General features: G+C 46.1%; 1 protein-coding gene across 1 annotated transcript in view; it reads left to right on the plus strand.

Moving 5' to 3' along the window:
* The window catches only part of Lrmda (leucine rich melanocyte differentiation associated), a 1,121,019-nt gene that overhangs the window by 438,908 nt on the left and 661,567 nt on the right, over window positions 1-20,544 (plus strand). The gene's annotated exons all lie outside the window — the stretch shown is intronic.

Genomic DNA, 20,544 nt, shown 5'->3' on the forward strand with positions numbered 1-20,544 from the left:
CTCTCCTTTCTTTCTGCATCCCACACCCTGTCAATAAATACCCACTTGTCCAAGGAAGTGAGATGCCGATTTTACAGCTGACACGCAGGCATCTTCATTTCTGGAAGTGTCGAGGTTCTCTCTGGGTAGGCGCGGAGGGGAAGGGTGTGGGGTGGAGGGAAATTGAGGGGCCAGGGAAGCATTCTGGGTCATGGAACTGTCAAATGAACTCCAGCAGCACCTAGCGGGGAGGTCCCGGTCCTTGGAGGGCTTATCCCCCCCAAAGTCCATTTTCCTAAGTGAGATATGTAAACATCTCAGGGCTCGGGACTTGGCGCTCTGTGTTTTCCCCTGCCTATGGCTTGCGGACCCTGGCCTGGCACTGTGGTTATCAGGCGCTGTCAGCTAAGGGTCAGACAATAAACATCTTCAGGTTCGCAGGTCCCGTAGCGACACTGCTATTCTGCAACCCTGTGACAGGATGAACAGAGCTGCTGCCTGTCCTGAACGCGTGGGTCTGTGGTTTGCACAACGCAACTCGGATTTCAGCCGAGCGAGGTGGCGCACGCCTTCAATCCTAGCCCTCGGGAGGCAGAGTTAAGAGGATCATTGTGAGTTCGAGGCCACTCTGAGACTACAGAGTGAGTTCCAGGACACCCTGGGCTAGAGCGAGACCCTGTCTAGAAAAACCAATAAATAATAATTTAAAAAAACACTGATTTTCCCAGCTCTCGGGAGGCAGAGGTAGGAGGATCACTGAGAGTTCGAGGCCACCCTGAGAATACATAGTGAATTCCAGGTCAGCCTGAGCTAGAGTGAGACCCTACCTTAGAAAACAAAACAAAACAAACACTGATTTTATGTCATGAAGACTATTCCTCTTTTGATTATTTTTTTTTCACAATGACTTAAACATACAAAACTGGGGGCTAGGGATATGGTTCAATGGGCAAGTAAAGCCCTTCTCATACAAGTGTGCAGACCTGAATCTGAACTCTCAGCACACACGTAGAACCGGCATGACGGAGCTTTGACTTCTAATCCCAGCACTTGGGTCATGATGGCTAGCAGTCAGTGAACCCTGGGTTTAAGCAAGAGACCCAACTTGAACAAGAAATGGAGACTGACCGAGGCAGACACCGGATGCCAGCCTGTGACCTCCACACCCATGTTCACACACATGCCCCTCAGGCATCTGTATCCACACACATGTGACCTTGCACACACACACGGAAAGAAAACTGATTAACATCTTAGAGACCACGTAAAAAGGGACAGTAGGCTGGCTGGCTTTATCCTAGAGGCTGTCATTTAGACCCTGATCTATGATTTTTGATCTTTCTTGTCATTTCTCCTTAATCAAAAATGAAGACGCTGGGGTGAGAGAGATGGCTTAGCAGTTAAGGCGCTTGCCGGTGAAGCCTCAGGACCCAGGTTGAATTTCCCAGGACCCACATAAGCCAGATGTACAAGGTGGTGCATGTGTCATTTGCAGTGGCTAGAGGCCCTGGCTTGCCACTTCTCTTTCTCTGTGTCTCTCTCTCTCTCTCCTGCTCCAAATTAATAAATAAATAAGCAAACAAACAAAATTAAATAAACATGCTGGCTGGCTGTTTGTATAGGAAGGTATTTGCAGCCCAGTAGTGAAGTTTGCAACCATACTCAAGCCAGGCGATGAACGGGATATGGAGACAAACAATGCCAAGTTCTGTCTGAGACAGGATCCCAGGTGCCAGCCCCTCCACAAACCTCACGTTGGGCACTCAACCTCTTTGAACCTTAGATGTATTTTTCTTTTTATGATATTGGGATAATTATACTAGCCTTGCCTGTATAGTGCAGCTATTCCACAGACCAAAGAGCTAACCGATACCAGAATTTCTAGTAAACAGGAAGTCAGAATATGATTGTTGGCCTTTGGGGCTTGCTTACTGCTTTGCCAATGGAAGCCCACCATGTGAAGCCTAACTATGGTTTATCTTGGGTCTTTTGTAGCTCATCTAGCAACCTGGCATCAGAATTTGGACTATAGAACAAAGAAAGAAAGGGTGTCAGGGGCTGGAGGGATGGCTTAGCAGTTAAGGCATTTGCCTGCAAAGCCAAAGGACCCAGGTTTGATTCCCCAGGATGCACGTAAGCCAGACAAACAAGGTGGCGCATGCGTTTGGGGTTTGTTTGCAGCAGCTGGAGGCCCTGGCATGCCCATTCTCTCTCTGTTTGCTTATTTTTCTCTCTTGCTCTCACAACTAATAAATAAATAAATAAATAAATAAATAAGAAAGGGTGTTGGGTTCCCCCACCTTCCTCCCTAGTGCCTAACCTGAGGGGCACCTACTCATCAAGTCTTCCTCACGGTCCTGAACCCGCGCACCTTTGTCAAGTGTGAATGACTTGACTTCACCCCAGGCCCACACCTTCTAGAAAGGATAGCATGTTATCCCAAAAAGGTTCGGGTTTTATGAAGAAGGATAAAGAGGAAGGACAAAGCTTGCGGGCTGACCAGGGTGAGTTCTGCTGTGAGTGATGGCTATCTGAGGGAGGAGGATTCAGACCCGAGGTGGCAGACATGTCCACAAAGGTGACGGTGGAAGTAGCATCACAGAAGTTTAGAATATATTGAGCTATGGGATGCCATCTCTGTAGCCTGCTATACGCTGAGTCTTTGCCTGTCCAGGAGCCCTTCAAATTCTTGAGATAAGTGAGGACCCAGACCCTCCCACTTAGCATTCAGACCTGAGGCAGCTGAGATCTAGAGTCGTTAATTTCCCCCGTCCTGGTGTCACGGTTCTCGGTGGAGTTAAGACAGAAACCGAGACCTGCTATACCGCACCCTAACCCACACGCAACCTCAACCTGCTCTGGGCCGCGGCTGTGGGCAGCGACTCCATGGATGTTAAAAATCCCCAAGTATGGGCCTGGGGAAATGACTTAGTGGCTAAGCACCTGCCTATGAAGCCTAAGGACCCGAGTTCGAGGCTCAATTCCCCAGGACCCACATAAGCCAGATGGACAAGGGGGCGCATGTATTGAGTTTGTTTGCAGGGGCTGGAGGGCTTGGTGTGCCCATTTTTTCTTTCTTTGTTTTTTCTCTCTGTTGTTCTCAAATAAATAAATAAATAAAAATTGAAGAATTAAAAAAAAAAACTAAAAAAAAAATCCCCAAGTATGAGGACACTTTTGTCCATGACTGGGTGCATGACAGCTTTTCTTTATTTTCCTTCCCAGAATGCATTTCAGAGCAAGCCTGTTTGTCACGAAGTTGGAGCTGTTTCTATTCCAGTCACACCCACAGCATATAAATACGTGTGCGGTGTTTGCAAAGGGCAGAGTGGGCATTCCTGATCCCTGGCTGTGCTCCTCAGCCCTCCTGAGCTCTCCACCACTCACCTCAGGGAGTGTGAAGGCGTCAGTCAGCATTTCAGGTCCACAACCATAACTGGATCTAGCCCGTCTTCCCAATATCTTCTTCTGGCTTAATGACACCCTTTGTCTCTTCTCTAGCCTGGATCCCTCTTACATCTTCCCTCCTCTTCCTTGGAGGACTGTGGCCCAACACTCTGTGTTCACTGGTCTTTAATTTTCCATTTCTAAAGGCCATCTCAGATTCGCCCACTGTAATGCACTTGTTTTCTCTAGGTTTTGTAGGGACTACTATGAATGCTTTTCACTTTTTAAAAAGAGGTTTTTATAATTTCCTATTTTAAAAAATATTTTATTTATTTTAGACAGAGAGAGAGCAAGAGGAACACAGGTAGAGAGTGGACATGCCAGAGCCTCTAGCCACTGCAAACAAACTCCAGACGTTCGCGCCACATTGAGTATCTGGCTTTATGTGGGTCCTGGGGAATTGAACCTAGGACCTTTGGCTTTGCAGGCTAGCGCCTTAACCGCCAAGCCATCCCTCCAGCTCTAAAAGAGGTTTGTAGAGAGAATAGTTCTTGGGATGCTAGTTTCTGGCTCCTGTCCTTGAACGAGGAGTCTATTTCTCTACCTCCTATTTTCACGTCCAGCAAGTTGTTGTTTTGCTTGAATCTTGTTTAAACAACGGTGATAATTCTTGACACAAGAAGACAGGTGAAATCCCCATGTCAGCGTCCTTCAGCGAAGTTTTGTTGGAACATAGCTGCCAGTTCATTTCACAGCGCCCGTGCCCGCTGAGCCACCTCAGCGCAGCTGCCGCAGAGACAGTGCGGTGCTCTGTAGCAAAAGGTGCTGTGTCTTGGCCCGTGGCTTCTGTGTGGTGAGAAAGGCACCAGTTATGTGCCATCCTCAGAATGGAGACAGTGTCACAGGAACGCCATGCCAATGAGGAATTCAGATAAAGTACTCCTGCTGAAAAAATAAAAGGGAAAAAGTGATCCTCGTTTCTCCTCCCTGAGACCTTTGTGAGCTGATGCTGGAGGTGCCTGGCTGTGTGCTGGGATTCATCTCTGCAAGCACTCCAGTGGCTTCTGGGTCACCCTGGTGGTGGGTGTACTGGCCCAGGCCTTTGTTCCTCATCCTGTCTTCTCCCCCTCATCCTGGTCTCCCTGTGTCCTGACACTGGTCTCTGCTCTTCTCTTTTACTTCTCTCTCCATTTCCTAAATGCCAACGATTCCGTGGTTTGTCCTTTTCTTAAAACGTCCCCTTGCCAGGCGTGGTGGCGCACTCGGAGGCAGAGGTAGGAGGATCTCCGTGAGTTCGAGGCCACCCTGACACTATGTAGTGAATTCCAGGTCAGCCTTGGCTAGAGCGAAACCCTACCTCGAGAAACAAAAAAAAAAAAAAAAAAAAAAGAATCTCCTGAGGGCTGGAGAGATGGTTTAGCGGTTAAGGCGCTTGCCTGCAAAGCCTAAGGACCCAGGTTTGATTCCCGCCAGGAGCCACATAAAGCCAGATGTGCAAGGTGGCACATGAGCAAGTCTACAGTTTCTTTGCAGTGACTAGAGGCCTGGGCATACCCATTCTCTCTATTTGCCTCTTCCTCTGTCTCTCGAATGAATGAATGAGTGAATAAAATATTTCACAAGATCTCCCGAGTCTTCCTGCTCCCTGCGCCAGAGCTTTGCCAGCTTTCAAAGGAGCCCGGGGTGAGCTTGAAGTAGCGTGTGAGTGCACTGCAGGCACTGTGGAGTCACCCCGGGCACCCCTTCCGACGACTGACCGCTCGATCTCTCATTCTTCACGCGCACAGTGCCGGGACGCTTTCTAACTGCGCCGCAGCTGCACAGGAGGAGGCCTGCTCAACTGGTCAGAGTGGGGCTCCTGACCCTGCCTGCTAACGGATTTCCCTCCTGCCTTCACTCTCTCCAACTCTCTTCACTCACGTCCCCAATAACACGCTCGGAGCCCTGACCCCATCCCAGGGCTCTGTGTTCAGAGGGATTCAAAAGAAGACACAGATCCAGACGTGGTGGCGCACGCCTTTCATCCCAGCACTCGGGAGGCAGAGGTAGGAGGATCGCTGTGAGTTCGAGGCCACCCTGAGATTACATAGTGAATTCTAGCTCAGCCTGGGATAGTGTGAAACCCTACCTAAAAAAAAAAACAAAAAACAAAAGACGATGACACAGGGTGGTCCTCTGCAGTTAAGATGCCCAGACGTTAAGAGGGGCTTTTCAGGCCTCCCCAGTACAGGAGTGATTGGGTCCCAAGCCCCCAGGCTCTACAGGGTGGCCTTCCTGGCCTACTCACCTGGAACCTTTGTTCTGGTGCAACTATATTCCATGAGGGTGGCGTCTATCTTGTTTATCTCATTTTAATTTTTTTTATTTTTTAAAATTTTTTATTTATTTATTTGAGAGCGACAGACACAGAGAGAAAGACAGATAGAGGGAGAGAGAGAGAATGGGTGCGCCAGGGCTTCCAGCCACCGCAAACGAACTCCAGACGCATGCGCCCCCTTGTGCATCTGGCTAACGTGGGACCTGGGGAACCGAGCCTCGAACCGGGGTCCTTAGGCTTCACAGGCAAGCACTTAACCGCTAAACCATCTCTCCAGCCCTCTCATTTTAATTTTTGCTATTGTTGTGTGTGTGGCATATGTGCACCCATGTATATGCATATTCACATGCGTGCATTTGTGTGTGGAGGCCAGAGGTCAATGCCAAATGTCTTTCTCAGTCTCTCTCGTCTTTGAGACAGGGTATCGGGCCAAACCTACAGCTCACAGATCTGGCTTGACTGACGACCCAGCGATAGTCCCCATTTCTGCCTCCCCAGGGCTGGGGTTATAGGCATGCCCCACCATGCTGAGCATTTTATGTGAGTTCTGGGGATTGAAACTCGGGACCCTTATGTTTGTGTGACAAATGCTTTATCCATTGAGCCAGCCCCCCACCCAGGCTCCGTGTGACTTTTCTACCCTCAAGGACGTGAGACATTGAATGTAAATATGCATCAGTGCATAACACGGACAAAAGAACGTGTTCACGTGCGTGCGTGCCTCCTTCAAGGGCCTCCCCTTTGCCATTGCGTTAGGGTGCCCTCTGCTCCCTTGTCCTCACAAACGTCTCTGCTGGGACACAGAGCTTTCTGCCTTCTGTTTTGGGTGTATTAGTGTCTTAGCTTGTGAGATACAAATATCTCAAGAGACACGAACTTGCTTTCTTTTCTTTGTCTCCTCTCGCAGATCTCTTTGCATGTGGATAATCACTAACCACGTCTTGGTAGACTGAAGGGCAGCATCCCATCGTTTCTCTAGGAACTCACGCTCTCTGATTGGTTCCAGTCGCTGTCCTCCAGGTAGATCACAAGCTTTTGCCCTCACTCGCAGGAATTCATGCTGTCTGCCATTGTCCTGCTTCTTGTCCATGCCTCATACGACGTTTGCCTCTTTGCCTATGGAATTTCTGTCCACGTTTCATGGCCAAACTTCAAATATTGTTACTTTCTTAAAGCCCTTCTCAACCTACCCCCTTGAATCTGTCACCGTCACGTGACTCCACTCTCCACTTCCTGCCAAGCGTGTGTGATTGCTGTATTTCATGTAGCATCATTTCTTCCAACCTGTCCCCTTTCTGTATTGCAAGACATTAAGTGCCTTCAGGGCAAGGCTGGTTACTATCTCATTGTGTCCACTTCCTTGCTCAACTGCCCCATAATCAATAAATATCTGTTGTAATGAATTAATTTGAATAGGTTAAATTATATCATCCTGTCTCTGCATTTACATCCTCTTAACTGGTGCTCCTTGGCCTATCTTTGTGTGAATTTCCTTGAGGTCAATTTTGGTAATGGAAGACGTATCAAGCAGAAGAAAAGGTTGTAAATGTATGTGATATATATATATATATGAAGGAGATCTGGAGCCAATCAGTATGATCTACTATGTTTGAACATGAATATTGTAGGATAACTTATAAGAATGCCATTGCAATTATTTGTAAAATATTTAAATAGTATAATCCAATTTACATCCTATCATTTCTAACAGCTATAAAATTTACTTTACACCAAAGTTAGCTCAATCACTTTAATTCAGTCTGGAAAAAACAGTACAACTGAAAGCTTAATTTGTATTTAATCTCCCATTTTGTTTCTACATTATTGCATTTGAATCATTCCTTTTAGTGATAGAGATTTAAGCCAGAGAGTGGAAAAAGGCCGGGTGAAATATTTGAGAAGAATATAACCTATGATGAAAAGTTTACAGTGAATGTTTAAAACTTCCATCTGCTTTTGTTCCCGAGATTTTCAATTCATAACAGTGTCATTGTTATAAACCCAAGGTCTGAGCCACGTGGGTTACTTTGTGGGCACCCTAGGACTGTGACTCTCAGTTATCTAAACCCAGATGACTCGTTGGCGCGGGTACCATTTATCTGATGCATATGTAGATTGGCAGGGAGTAAAAATGTAATTATTATTTAGTATGTTGATTATGCTTGTGGATTTCCAAATGGCTTTATGACCATTTTGGTTAGCTCTTCTCTCTAAGTCCTGGCAGTCTTCCAGCTAGTATCATCAGCAGGAAGTAGTTACAAGGAGAGGCCGCAGCACTGGGATGGGGAACCCTGTCTTTCCTGTATAGCATCATATCTGATGTGGATGGGGCTGGGTGGGGGGAGATTTCAGGATGGGGTCCAGTGGTTATGCGATGCCTTGGCTCTCAGGACAGAATAACTCTCCTGCATTTCTCTGTCTTGCCAGTTCAGAGATGTGGAGAAGTGTTCCAGAGGTCCATATGAGCACCACCCAAGCCCATCCTTCTCATCCCATTGACACCATATTTTTCCTTCACTCCTAGCAAGTCTCTTTGAAACAGTAGGCTGAGAGACACTTCTGTGAAGGGATCATATGCCTTGGACTTGATTCTGATTATATCATTTACTTCCTCATTGCTGGGATAAACTACCTGATGGGAAGCAACTTAGGGAGCAAAAGGGTTTATTTCAGCTTATAGTTCCCGAAGAGTCCATCATAGCAGCGAAGGCATGGCACAGATGCAGCAAGCCAGCCAGTCACATTACACTCATCAGTTGAGGGACATCTAGGTTGGTTTCATTTCCAAGCTATTGTGAATACAGCAGCAATAAACATGGTTGTGCAAGTATCTTTAAGATAGTGAGAAGTGTCATTAGGATATATGCCTCGGAGTGCTATAGCTGGATCATGTGGTAAATCTATTTTTAGCCGTCTAAAGAACCTCCACACTGATTTCCACAATGGCTGTGCCCTTCTTCTGCATCCTTGCCAACGTTTATTGTCATTTGTTTTCTCAATGACAGCCAACCTGCCAGGAGTGAGATGGAATCTCAAAGTAGTTTTAATTTTCATTTACCTGATGGCTAAGGATGCAGAACACTTTTTTAGATGTTTATATGCCATCTGTATTTCTTCTGATGAGAACTCTCTATTTTGTTCCATACTCCATTTTTTAATTGGGTTGTTTGATTTCTTACTGTTTTGTTTTTTGAGTTCTTAGTATATTCTGGATATTAATCCTCTGTCAGATTGTAGCTGGCAAAGATTTTCTCCCATTCTGTGGGTTGTCTCTTTGCTCTGTTCACAGACTTTACTGCACAAAAGCTTTGTAATTTCATGAGACCCCAGTGGTTGATAAGTGGTTTTGTTTCTTGAGCAATTGGAGTTATATTCAGAAAGTCATTGCCTATGCCAATATATGGAAGGGTTTCCCTTACCTTTTCCTCTAGCAATTTCAGAATTTAGGTCTTGTATCAAGGTCCGTGGTCCACTTGGACTTGATTCTTATGCATGGAGAAAGACAAAGATCTATTTTCATCCTTCTGCATATAGATAATCAGTTTTCCCAGCACCACTTGTTGAAGAGGATATCTTTTCTCCAATTAATATTTCTGGCATTTTGTCAAAAAATGAGTGGCTGTAGCTGCATGGATTAACATCTGGGTCCGTTATTCTGTTCCATTGATCTGCTATCTGTCTTTGTGCCAGTACCATGCTGTTTTTGTTACTATGGCTTTGTAATGTAGCTTAAAATTGGGTATGGTGATACCACCAGACTTATTTTTGTTGCTCAAAATTGTTTTGGCTGTTCGAGGTTTTTTGTGCTTGCAAGGGAATTTTAGGATTCTTTTTTCTATTTCTGTGATGAATACCATTGAAATTTTTATGGGGATTGTATTAAATGTGTAGATTGCTTTTGGTAAGATTGACATTTTCACAATATTGACTCTTCTGATCCAAGAACATGGGGTGCCTTTCCTTTTCCTTGTGTATTCTGCAATTTCTCGCTTGAGTGTTGTAAAGTTCTCCTTGGAGAGATCCTTCAGTTCCTTGGTTAAGTTTATTCCAAGGTACTTTATTTATTTTGAGACAATTGTGAATGGGAGAGATTCCCTGATTTCATCCTCCACACATTTGTTGTTAGTATGTAGGAAAGCTACTGATTTCTGTGTGTTTATTTTGTAACCTGCTATGTTGCTAAAAGTGTTTATCAGCACTAACAGTTCGCTGGTAGAGTCTTTAGGATCCTTTATATATAGAATTTCTTTCTCTTTTTAGGCTGTATTAGGTCTGTCACCTGGTCTTCTAACTTAGATATTCTGTTCTCTCCTTCATCCATTCTACTGGTAAGATTTTCCACAGAGTTTTTTATTTGACTGTGTTCTTCAAAGCTAGCATTTCAGCCTGTTTTTTTCTTCAGTATTTCTATTTCCTTACTCATGTCTTGTAATGACCTCCTTATTTCATTAAGCTGGTTTCCTGTGTTCTCTTTCAGGAGTTTGTTTTCTTCTTTGATTCCTTTGATTTCTTTGACTATAGACACAATCATTTTTTTTTTTAAATCTTTGTCAGGCATTTCATCTAAAGCTGTTTCATTTGTGATCATTTCTGATGGATTTATTATGTTTGGTGGGATTGTATTGTCTTGATTCTTTGTGTTTCTTGTATTATAATGTAGAGACTTTTGCATCCTGAATTGATTTGATGCTTGGGTTTTCTGCTTATCTGCAGTGTTCCCAGATGTGGTGGTCCACTTTTTTATACTTTCGGGATGTGAGTTTAAGATGAGAAGTGTACCTCTTGTACCCAGTCCAACTGCAGAAGTAATCCCAGGTGTTGAATTTGCTTGCTAAGCAAGTATTCTAGTGGACTGGGTGGACCAATTTACTGGCAAATTCTAAACTTCACCTGAGCAATATGTACAATCAATAAAAGCCAGCACAGAGTATGCAATTGTGGGGATTAAGACAAACAGAAAGTCTTATCAAGCCAAAATCCCTAAGGGTGTGTGTTATTCTACACCCTTAATCTTGTCAGCTGGGAGGTAAAGATTTCTTTTCTGAATTGGGTTCCAGGTCAGCCTGGATCTGGATCAGACCCTGCCCCCAATAATGACAGAAGCAAAAGACAAAGGCCCTCGAAGTCTGAAAGCATCAAAGTGAACAATATTCAACCCCCAAATACAGCTTATTTGAAAGTGGTAAAGCCAACCAAGGATATGTAACCCGTAACCCTTAACCTGCCCTGACATGGAAAGAGAGATTAGGTCTTCCAATACAGACCTATATATCTGTATCTTTGTTTTTTTTTTTTTTTTTTTGGTCAGTTAGCCTCATTACCTTTTGGGGTGGCTTTCAATCTCACCAATGCTGAGTGCCCACCTCCATCCCTCTGTGCTGTGCTGTGGAGCTGGAGTGCTGGTCAGCCGTGCTGCATGCGCCGCCACCAGGGGCTGACCGCTGGAGGTTCGTGGTTCTGGTGGTTGGGGGAGGGGAAAGTGCAGAAGCCTGGAGTTGCCCCCGCAGACCCGCCTGAGTCCCTTTCAGTAGCTCCTTAGTTGATTTCAGCTGTCTTTCCTTCAGATTTCTTGACTTTGTAAGGAAGCTGATGAGATTGGAAAATCGCCTGGTTTTGCATGTGCTGCTGCCGCTGCATGGCGCTCCTGGCGGGTGGGCAGTGCCAGGCGGGGTGCGCGGGTTGGCAGGCCGCAAGTACCTCAGTGGCGATTCTGGCCATTTTCCTCCTTTCCGGTGGATCTTTGTCTCTCCCGCTCCTCCGCTGTGTCTAAGAATAACCTGTATCTGTTCACTTTTCAGAAGAAGAGTGTATTTTGCTGTGGTTTTGCTTAAATCCCTCCCTAGGCTGGTTTGGCATGGCTCCCATGCTGCTATCTTTCCTGAAAGTCCGCACATGTAATTCTAAATGAGCATGTAAAGCCCACAGGACGCTACCAATCCTACCTGACGTTTATGCAGTAGGCATAATACTTAGGGTGATTTTGAAGTCCCCCCTAAATAGTCCCTGTTTGCCACTGGCATTCCTTTGTTTATACATCATCACTGTCCAGTGAATAGCATGCTTTTCTTCAGTCATTATTAAAAGCCAATGTATGGAAACAATGTTTATACCAGCAGCTGTTGCAAATCTGGGCTCAGGATTAACGTCAGTCTGTGAATGCAGAGTGCTTTAGTTAATTCCACCCAAGGACAGATGATATCATGTAGGAAGAAGGAATATATTAGAAACTGTCAGCCTGAAGGTAGTAAAAAGAGGTGATAAGTTACGAGCAATGCTAAAAGGTCATTCAAAGAAGAGATATTGCTAATAACTCAATTAAAGTTTTCGTGCTGACATTTTACAAATTTCGGTGTAAGCCCTAAAACATTTTCAGAGCTAGCTAAATTCAGACCCCCAGATTGGAAAAACAGGGGTCAAATAGGATTCACAGAATTCCTTTGTGAGGTGAACAAATTGGGATAATGTCTTTTTCCAGGAACTTTTGGCCAAATAATTCCTTTAAACTCTTTTGATATCTAAGTGAGGGAGAAGAATGTTCCCAATATAGCCATCCTAGGTTTTATGCAGAGCCCTGGTTCCAGGATGGCCTGTGGATGCCAAAATCCTCACTTGCTCAAGTCCCTCAGAGGAGGTGATTCGTTATTTGCCTGTTGCCTATGCACATCCTCCTTGTATACCTTAAATCATCTCTAGGTTACTAATGATACCCAACACAGTGTGACTGTTAGTGACTAATGACAAGGAGTGTGTTTGTTCCTCCTCAGCACACACTGCTTTTCTTTTTCTGAGTATTTTCTATATGGGGTTTATTGAAAGTTGGGTGAAGGCTGACTATGTGTCTTCTGTGTAGGGATTTTCCGTTCCTCTGCTAGGTGTTGGCATAGCAGCCCACTTACTTTGTCCCTTGACTTTAATTCTTTGCCAGCCTGGTGCTTGGTGGTAGTTCTGCTCCTGCACTTCACAGTTCCAGGAGCCAAGAAGCCCCTCGGAGTGGAGAGAGAGGCCACAGGTGCCAGGAGTGGGGATGTTTCTGGACCTCGGGATCACATGTGCCTCGTGATGGCTGAACAGTTAGTTGGGCAGCAGAGCCAACAGCTTGAAATTGTGGCAGGGTCCTGAACATTCCGCCAGCCCTTCCATCTTGGAAGTAATGGTCCCTTCTTGAGGATGCTCTTGGCTGAAATTCACTGTGCTTTCCTGGGTGGCTCTTCCTGCCACTTGGTCACCGAATGCTTTCTGTCCAGGGGATGTGACCGTGTCTCATTTCTTGGCACTTTTTCCATTGTCACGTCTGGAGAAGCAGTAAGTAGGCAAGGAAGTCTGCAGATCTGTATGTATTCAGCAGTTGCTGGCACCACCTGCTGTGTGCCTGGTACCAAGGCCCAAGGCGGTGGTGGGAAGGGAGGCTGAAGTGGGTGCTGTCTTGAAGGACCCACTGTCAGGTGGAGGTGATCACACAGGCAAACACACAGTCACTGGTGCAAACACATGTCACATCAACAGGGACAGGGCAGAGGAGGGGAAGGAACAAGGTGCCTTGGTGGGACCACCTTTAACTTAGGGTGGTCTGGAGGGTCGTGTCTCTCCTGGACTTGACGTAAAGAGCCCTGCAGGTGAAGCATCAGCAAGTTCAATGACACCTTTGCCTGGAAAGAAGCTTGGTGCCACCAGAGGGCCAAGCTGAGGTTCCTGTGGTCACAGAGGATAATGACAGGGACAGAGCCAGGTGTGGGGAGGTGGTCAGTCTGTGGGAGGCCTCGAAGCTTGTGGCAGAGATTTTCACTTCTTTCTTTGTGAATGTGTATGGGTGTGTACATGTGCCCACATGCACATATGTGTATGCATGTGTGTATGTATGTGTGTGTATATGCACATGAAGCCTAAGGAACATTTTCCTCTAGTCTTTCTTTATTTTTGCTTTTTTGACAAAATCTATTATTGGCCTGGAGATCACATATTAGGCTAGATTGGCTGGCCAGCAAGGCCCAGGAATCCTCCTGTCTCCACCTCCCCCGTGCTGGGCTCACAAGCATATGCCACTATGTTTGGCTGTTTTTCATGGGCATTGAGGATCGAACCCATGTCCTCATTCTTGTGACAAAAGCACTTTACCAACCGAGGCATCTTCTAAGCCCAAGGAGTTTCCTTTAAGACTGTATTCAAAGGCATGCCAAACCCAAACTCCCTCCTCACCCAGTCAGTGAAATCACAGCTCCTTTCCTCTTCCCTAGGAGGTTTCAAAGGGACTTCCTTGTCTTTTGATATGTCCTCTTCAGAGGTGATCAGTGCCAAATTGAGATGAGAGCTCATAAGCATCTCAAGACGGGGCATGTTCGAACGAGGTGGAAGCTCTTCCCTGGTGGTGACCTATGTGACCAGAGGGAGGTGGATGTCTTTGCTGTGTGTTGTGCACACAGGAGGCAATTAATACATGCATGGTGAGGAATCAGAGGTGACATCCAGCTTTCCGTGCAGAACCTGGTCTGACGTTCCAGTCATCTGAGTGCTGTTAGCAAAGAGGGCCTGGGGAGGGGCATGGCCCAGCCACATCTGCTTTCCTGTCCTGTGTGTTCACTGGGGCCACCTGATGCCCACTCCACAATGGCACATTTGTCTTATTAAGTGCAAGGCAATTCCTCTTCCCCCTTCTGGGCCCCTCTGGATGGTGGCGGTGGACGACGGGGACATGCGGCGAAAGCCCAGTTATTATGGTCTGTAAAGGGAGGTGGTGGCTGCAGGGGAATGCTCAAATGAAGACAGATGCGTTGTTAAGTTTTTATGGACCAAAGCCTCACTTTCATTAAGCATAATTTACATAACGTAACTAATGCTCAAGGCCAAACAGTCCTTGTGCCCCAATGACAAACCCTAGCGACCCGTGGACAGCGAGGCCTCCTGCACACTGCATGGCCCTGCTGATTAGGAAGCGTCTGCCCCTCACTGGCTCAGCATGCTGCCTGTTTGGGAGCTCTCATTTCTCTGACCTCTTGAGCGGAACACTAATGGAACCAATGGTCCTGGTCTCCTCTGCAACAGACCAGCCAGAGGCCATCAAGGTGGAGTTCAGGAAGCCATGTTTCTGCCTCTTTCCCTGCAAGCACTGGCCTTCTGCTCAGAGCCCTCTCTAAGTGCTGGCTCAGTATGTTGTTTATCTGGGGGCATAGAAATTATGTATATGTATGTATACTGAATATGCATATGTGCACATATGTGTGTATTGCCTTTCATGTATATGAACAGAACCATTAGGAAGGGATTCATGAGATGGGCTTACCTAATCTAGGCCAGGCAGTTAGTTCAACAATGGTCCCATCTTCAGGATGGAGAGTGTGGGAACGTAGTAACGGCTGCTGGGCTAATGAGACCAGGAGGCTGGGTGGCCCCCATCTGGTGCCAAAGGGCTGGAAGACTCCTAGGGGTTCACTGGTCTTTATGTCACACTGGAAAGATGAAGGAGCTGGGTTCTGATGCCAACGGAGGATGGCAGCAGCAGGGTAGATGCACTTGCCGGTGACGAGAGGAGGGCAGAGGGGAAAATCACACTGCCCGACCATCCATCCGCTTTAAAACTGCGCCGTGCCAGCTCTAAGGCTTCCCCCACAATCCTTCCAGGAAGTACCCTCGCAGGTGGGCCTGTGAGAAATGGCATTGACTTGGTTCAATCAAGTTGAGAGTTGAGACTGTCAGTGACACTGGGCGTTTTCAGGGGTTCATCTTGGCTTTTGGGAGCATTGTGGTTTGCCCCTAGGGTTTATGGAAGCAGGCCCTGGGTTAAGAAGTTGGAGGTGAAAGGCAGGCTGGGCATTAGAACCACCTGGTGTCTCCTCAGCATGGCCAGAGGTGAGGCTGTCCGATGATGTCCACATTGTGCTCAGCGGTGGCTTCTGTCTAACCCCCCTGCATTCCATGGCAACACAACCAGATACATGTGAAGGTCAGGAGTCTCCACCTTGCACGGCAAAGCAATTATCATATCCTCTTGCCGAGGAGCCGAGTGTTCCGTATCATGTGATAGATTTTTTGCTGGTAATCAGAACTTTCTGCCCATTGGTCTCCAGGACATATTGGTGTGTTGACATTTACAAGGTACGTGTCAGGCAGAGCCGAGGTAGAGAGAATGGAAGTGGGTGGGGGGGGGGGAGAGAGGATCATTATATTCAGTATAATGATGACAGTTCCCTTGCATTTACAACTCGTGGAAGGGAGAAGCCATAGATGTGTGTCTTGTGCTAGTGTGTACAGCGAAGATGACACAGGGAGATTCTGTTAGCAGCCAGAATGGTGATTGATTGCCCTAATGATTTCATTGCTTGCCAAATAAAAGAATAATTCTTGCTGTAGTGCAGAGCCCTGCGCTCATCAAGCAATTCACTGTGAGGTATTTGTCGTTAGATCAGTGCCCTGAGGAGGGAGTCTGACCTTCTCTCAGTTGCTTTGGGGTTTTTTATTTTATTTTTTTTTCCTTTGCTACCTACACCATCTGATTCCTTTCCATTTATAGGACACGAACACACATTTGTGTATATAATGGTGACATTTGTTCATGGATTTGAAGAGCTATTTGATATGGGTAGGAATTAATGGCAATTTTCTGCTTTCAGAACTTTTTATTGATAATTTTCAAACATGCATAATGTATTTTGAGCATAACCCCCACCCATTACCTTCTTTTGTCTTCTCCCTCCTGCCTTCTTTTACTAAATCCCTTCTTCCCAACTCATACCTCTCCTATTTTGTGATTTTTTTTTTTGTCCTCTTCCATAATCCATGTTGAAATGTTGATGAGTTCAATATCGTGCAAGTCTTGTGGAGGTAGCAATGGCAGATTTCTTTCTTTTTTTTTTTTCTGGGAAAAAGAGGTTTATTTTAGCTTACAGGCTCGAGGGGAAGCTCCACAATGGCAGGGGAAAACGATGGCATGAGCAGAGGGTGGACATCACCCCCTGGCCAACATAAGATGGACCACAGCAACAGGAGGGTGTGCCTGGCAGATTTCTTTTTAAAACATATATTTTTGTCTTTGTTTATTTATATAAGGGAGAGAGAGAGAGAGACAGACAGACAGACACAGAGAATGAATATGAATGAGTGACGAACTCCACATGCCTGTGCCCCCTTGTGCATCTGTCTTTACATGGGTCCTGGGGAATCGAACCTGGGTTCTTAGGTTTTGCAGGCAATTGCCTTAACCACTAAATCATCTCTCCAGCCCTGTAAATTTCTTAATACAGTTTAATACAAGCTCTCTTCCACTATTAAACCAGTCATTGGAAGGCTCTGTAACTCTGTGTGTGTGTGTGTCTGATTGTCAACTTGCTCTGATTGAGAAGTGTCTCTTAGATTAGTAGACTATACCACTGGGTGTTTCAGTGAGGGCATAGAAATGATTAAGGGAGCAGACCTGCTCTGCGTAAGTGGTATAACTCCATAGGCCGGGCCTTGAAGGACTAAAAGGTCCATTCTGTTTTTGCTTCCTGGCCACCATGAGGTGAACAGCTCTGAAACCATGCATCAAAATAAATAATTTCTCCCTTAAGCTGTTTTGCTATTTTGTCATATTGACAAAAACCTAATCAACCCAGGGCTTTGTGTAAACTGTGAAAAACTTGAACAAACTCGGCGCCATGCTTGGGAAATGTTGAGCAGCTAAGTTCCTGTGGTTTAAGTAAGTTCTCAGGGAATATTTTCTTGGACTGTTAGAAGCTGGTTAATCTGAATTCTAGACGAGGAGTCCAAGGTCATAGTGGGAGGGCAGTGCTGGGTGGTGAGAAATGCTATGGTGCAGGCAAGGCACTGGAGAACCACCAAGATGGTCAGAAGGTGATGTGACCCGGAGCCAGCTGCGAAGAAACTGTAGGTAGCTTTGTAGACCTACAGCTAGCCGTGCTGAAAACTTCTGGATTCCGTTATTTTATGACCTTGACCATGGCTTTAAAGCAGCCATGTGGGACCTGGCTGTAACCCCAGAGTAGGTGCAAGTTTAATCCATGCTGTCTGCCTTTTCTGATGACTTGTCTAACTTTCTGCAGTTGGAGTTTGGCTTACACAAGAGAGCTTGCCAGCTGTCAGGGCCCTTGAGGGTGGTGGAAGTCATGTGTGCCAAGGTGGTATGTCTCAGTCACTTTGGTCCACCCAGCACCATCAGATCATAGGGATGTTTGGTGCATAGTAAATGGGAAGAGAATGGTAGAATTTCCCACTGCCTTCCCACTTTAGGAACATGATATAGGCATAACACAATTGCATGGGCCTAGAACATTCTTCTTCCTGAGTTCTTTTCCAGACTCCACTGGAACAGGGCTCAGTGCTATCCTCTTCATCTCAGAGTTTCAGGAATAGCGCCATGACCAGGCAAAGGAGCTGCTAAGTCAATGTGTGTTGAGTTGATGGATGAATGAAGCCATGTTGTTAAACATGGTACTTCAAGGGAAGGAAATCAGAAACTTGGTGAAACATGTACTTTTTTTCCCTTTCATGTATAAGGGATGACTGAAATCATTTTTTAATTAAAAAAAATTGTTTATTTTTACTTATTTATTTGAGAGCAGCAGACAGAGAGAAAGTGGCAGAGAGAGAGAGAGAGAGAGAGAGAGAGAGAGAGAGAGAGAATGGGTGTGCCAGGGCCTCTAGCCATTGCAAACAAACTCCAGGTGCATGCACCCTCTTCTGCATCTGGTTTACAAGGGTCCTGGGCAATCGAGCCTTGAACCGGGGTCCTTAGGCTTCACAGGCAAGCACTTAGCCACTAAGCCATCTCTCCAGCCCGACTGAAAACTCTTCTGTTTAACAAAAGTGGCAACCAGGAACCTTTCTTGTTGACACCCATCCACAACTGGTGACTAACACAGAGATAGGAGTGGAATCGCGGTCCAGGCATGGAGCAGCCTCTAAGCGGATTGTCCCTGCAAGGCTCCTGGGTGTGCTATTGGAGGACTTTTTGTGCTCACATCTCTCCTGCGTTGTTGACTTGAGAAGGACAAATTCGGCACTACCCCCTCAGCCAACGAAGTTGACTTTAATCTGCACCATAGTGTGATTATTTAAAGCTAGCCAGCCTTGCATGGCCATTTAACTGACTCCTTTGGCCTCATTAGAATTACCCTGTCATCAAATGAGCTAATTAGGTTGTTTCCTACCCACTGACCAGCGACTATTAAAACCTTGAAGGTGACTCTAGGTTTCCGTTGCTTCAGCTCTCCCATTTTTCAGAGGCACTTGAGACTCAGAGAGGCTAAGTAGTATGTCCCAGGCCACACAGGTGTAGAGCAAAAGACCTAGGTGTAACAGATCAGGCTCCTTCGCTCCAGGTGGCCATGGAGCTCAATAAAGTGCTTTCAGATTTCACCATAGCTAAGTGGTGTCTGTTGTGTTACGTTCTAGAACTCTGTGTGATAGAGGGTCTAGAATGGGAAGGCTTTCTTTACCAAATGGTTACATACAGGAGGGTAAGAGGACCAGCTGGAGGGGCCATGTTTGGAATCGCAGCTTCCTGGCTTGCATGAGGAAGATAGACAATGAGCTTTAATCACCTTGCTCTGAAGCTTCTCTTAAAACCCAGGTCACCCGTAGCCGGCTTCCAGTCTGGGTATGACTCTTGGCCATCCTGGGAGAATGAAATTAACCACCTCTGGAACAAACATTCGATCGCTTTTTTTTTTTTTCTTTCCATTTCCTTGGAAGAGTCATAAATACAGCCAACGACTCGGGGTTCTATTACTATGTAAGAGTGCTTTAAAAACATCTAGCCATCTGCTTAATAGCTGGTAATATGTTTCTAATGGTCACTCTCGAGAAGACATTTTTAGCTCCTTGCTATAATCCGTATCCTGCGAGGCTCCTGAGGACGTGCCGTCAAAGGCCAGTCCTCAGCAACATGGTCGCGGAGGCCCCGAGAAGGTTCTGAAGAGAAAAATGCAGTTGTGAGAATGACCTGGAGAGCAGCTTAACATTGTTTTGACGTACATGTGCGTGGGTGTGCCCACGTGTGCGTGTTTGTGTGTACTCAGGAACGTGAGCACGTGGAGCCCAGGGCTGCAACTTCACTGTCCTCCACAGGTGCTGTTCACCTTATTCTAGAAGAAGGGGTCTTTTACTGGATGTGGAGCTCACCAGTTCAGCTGTACTGGCTGGCCAGTGAGTCCCATGGAGTTCCTGTCTTGGCCTCCCCAGTGCTGGGATTTCAGGCATGTACCATCGGGCCAGGCATTTACGTGTGTGCTGGGAATCTGAACTCAGGTCAAGTGCCTACCCACTGAGCCTACTCCCCAGCACCCCCATTTTGGCTTTCTCAAGGAGCCCTGAGTATATGAACTCATGGTTCCCAAGTCTTTTCAAATACTACGGACCGGGTACTCAGAGTTTTTGGCATTTACATGTCCAGGTAATCACAGTCTGTCTTTTCCTCTCAGGTGACACACACTGAGCTGTTGTCACTGGGACCCCTGCGTCCCGGGTTTGGCTCTGCCACTGGTGACAGCTTGGCAAATTACGAGTTTTCCTAGCTTAGAACAGACTAAATTGCAGGCCAAACGAGCCCTCAGCTGGGTAAATACTGCAGCTCTGTTTAGCCTGTGTAAGAAGCAGGAGATTAGCATGAAAGTTTAGTGTTCATAATTACTAGTAGGAGGCAAATAGTGGGCTCTGGCTGACGGGAGATTGTTTCATGATATCCAATTAACACCCACTTGATGATTCTTAATTACTTACGCTTGATGACCGAGGACTAAAGATGTCATACTTCAAATGTGCAAATAACACGTGAGCCATCAATATGCATATCTGTTCGTATCATAGCCTGTTAATCTTAGGGTGGCTAATGTGTTCTCAGCGGAGGCATGGGAAGTGAGATGTCCACTTGCTCA

Source organism: Jaculus jaculus, chromosome 18 (assembly GCF_020740685.1).
Source record: "Jaculus jaculus isolate mJacJac1 chromosome 18, mJacJac1.mat.Y.cur, whole genome shotgun sequence".
Classification (NCBI taxonomy): Eukaryota; Metazoa; Chordata; class Mammalia; order Rodentia; family Dipodidae; genus Jaculus; species Jaculus jaculus.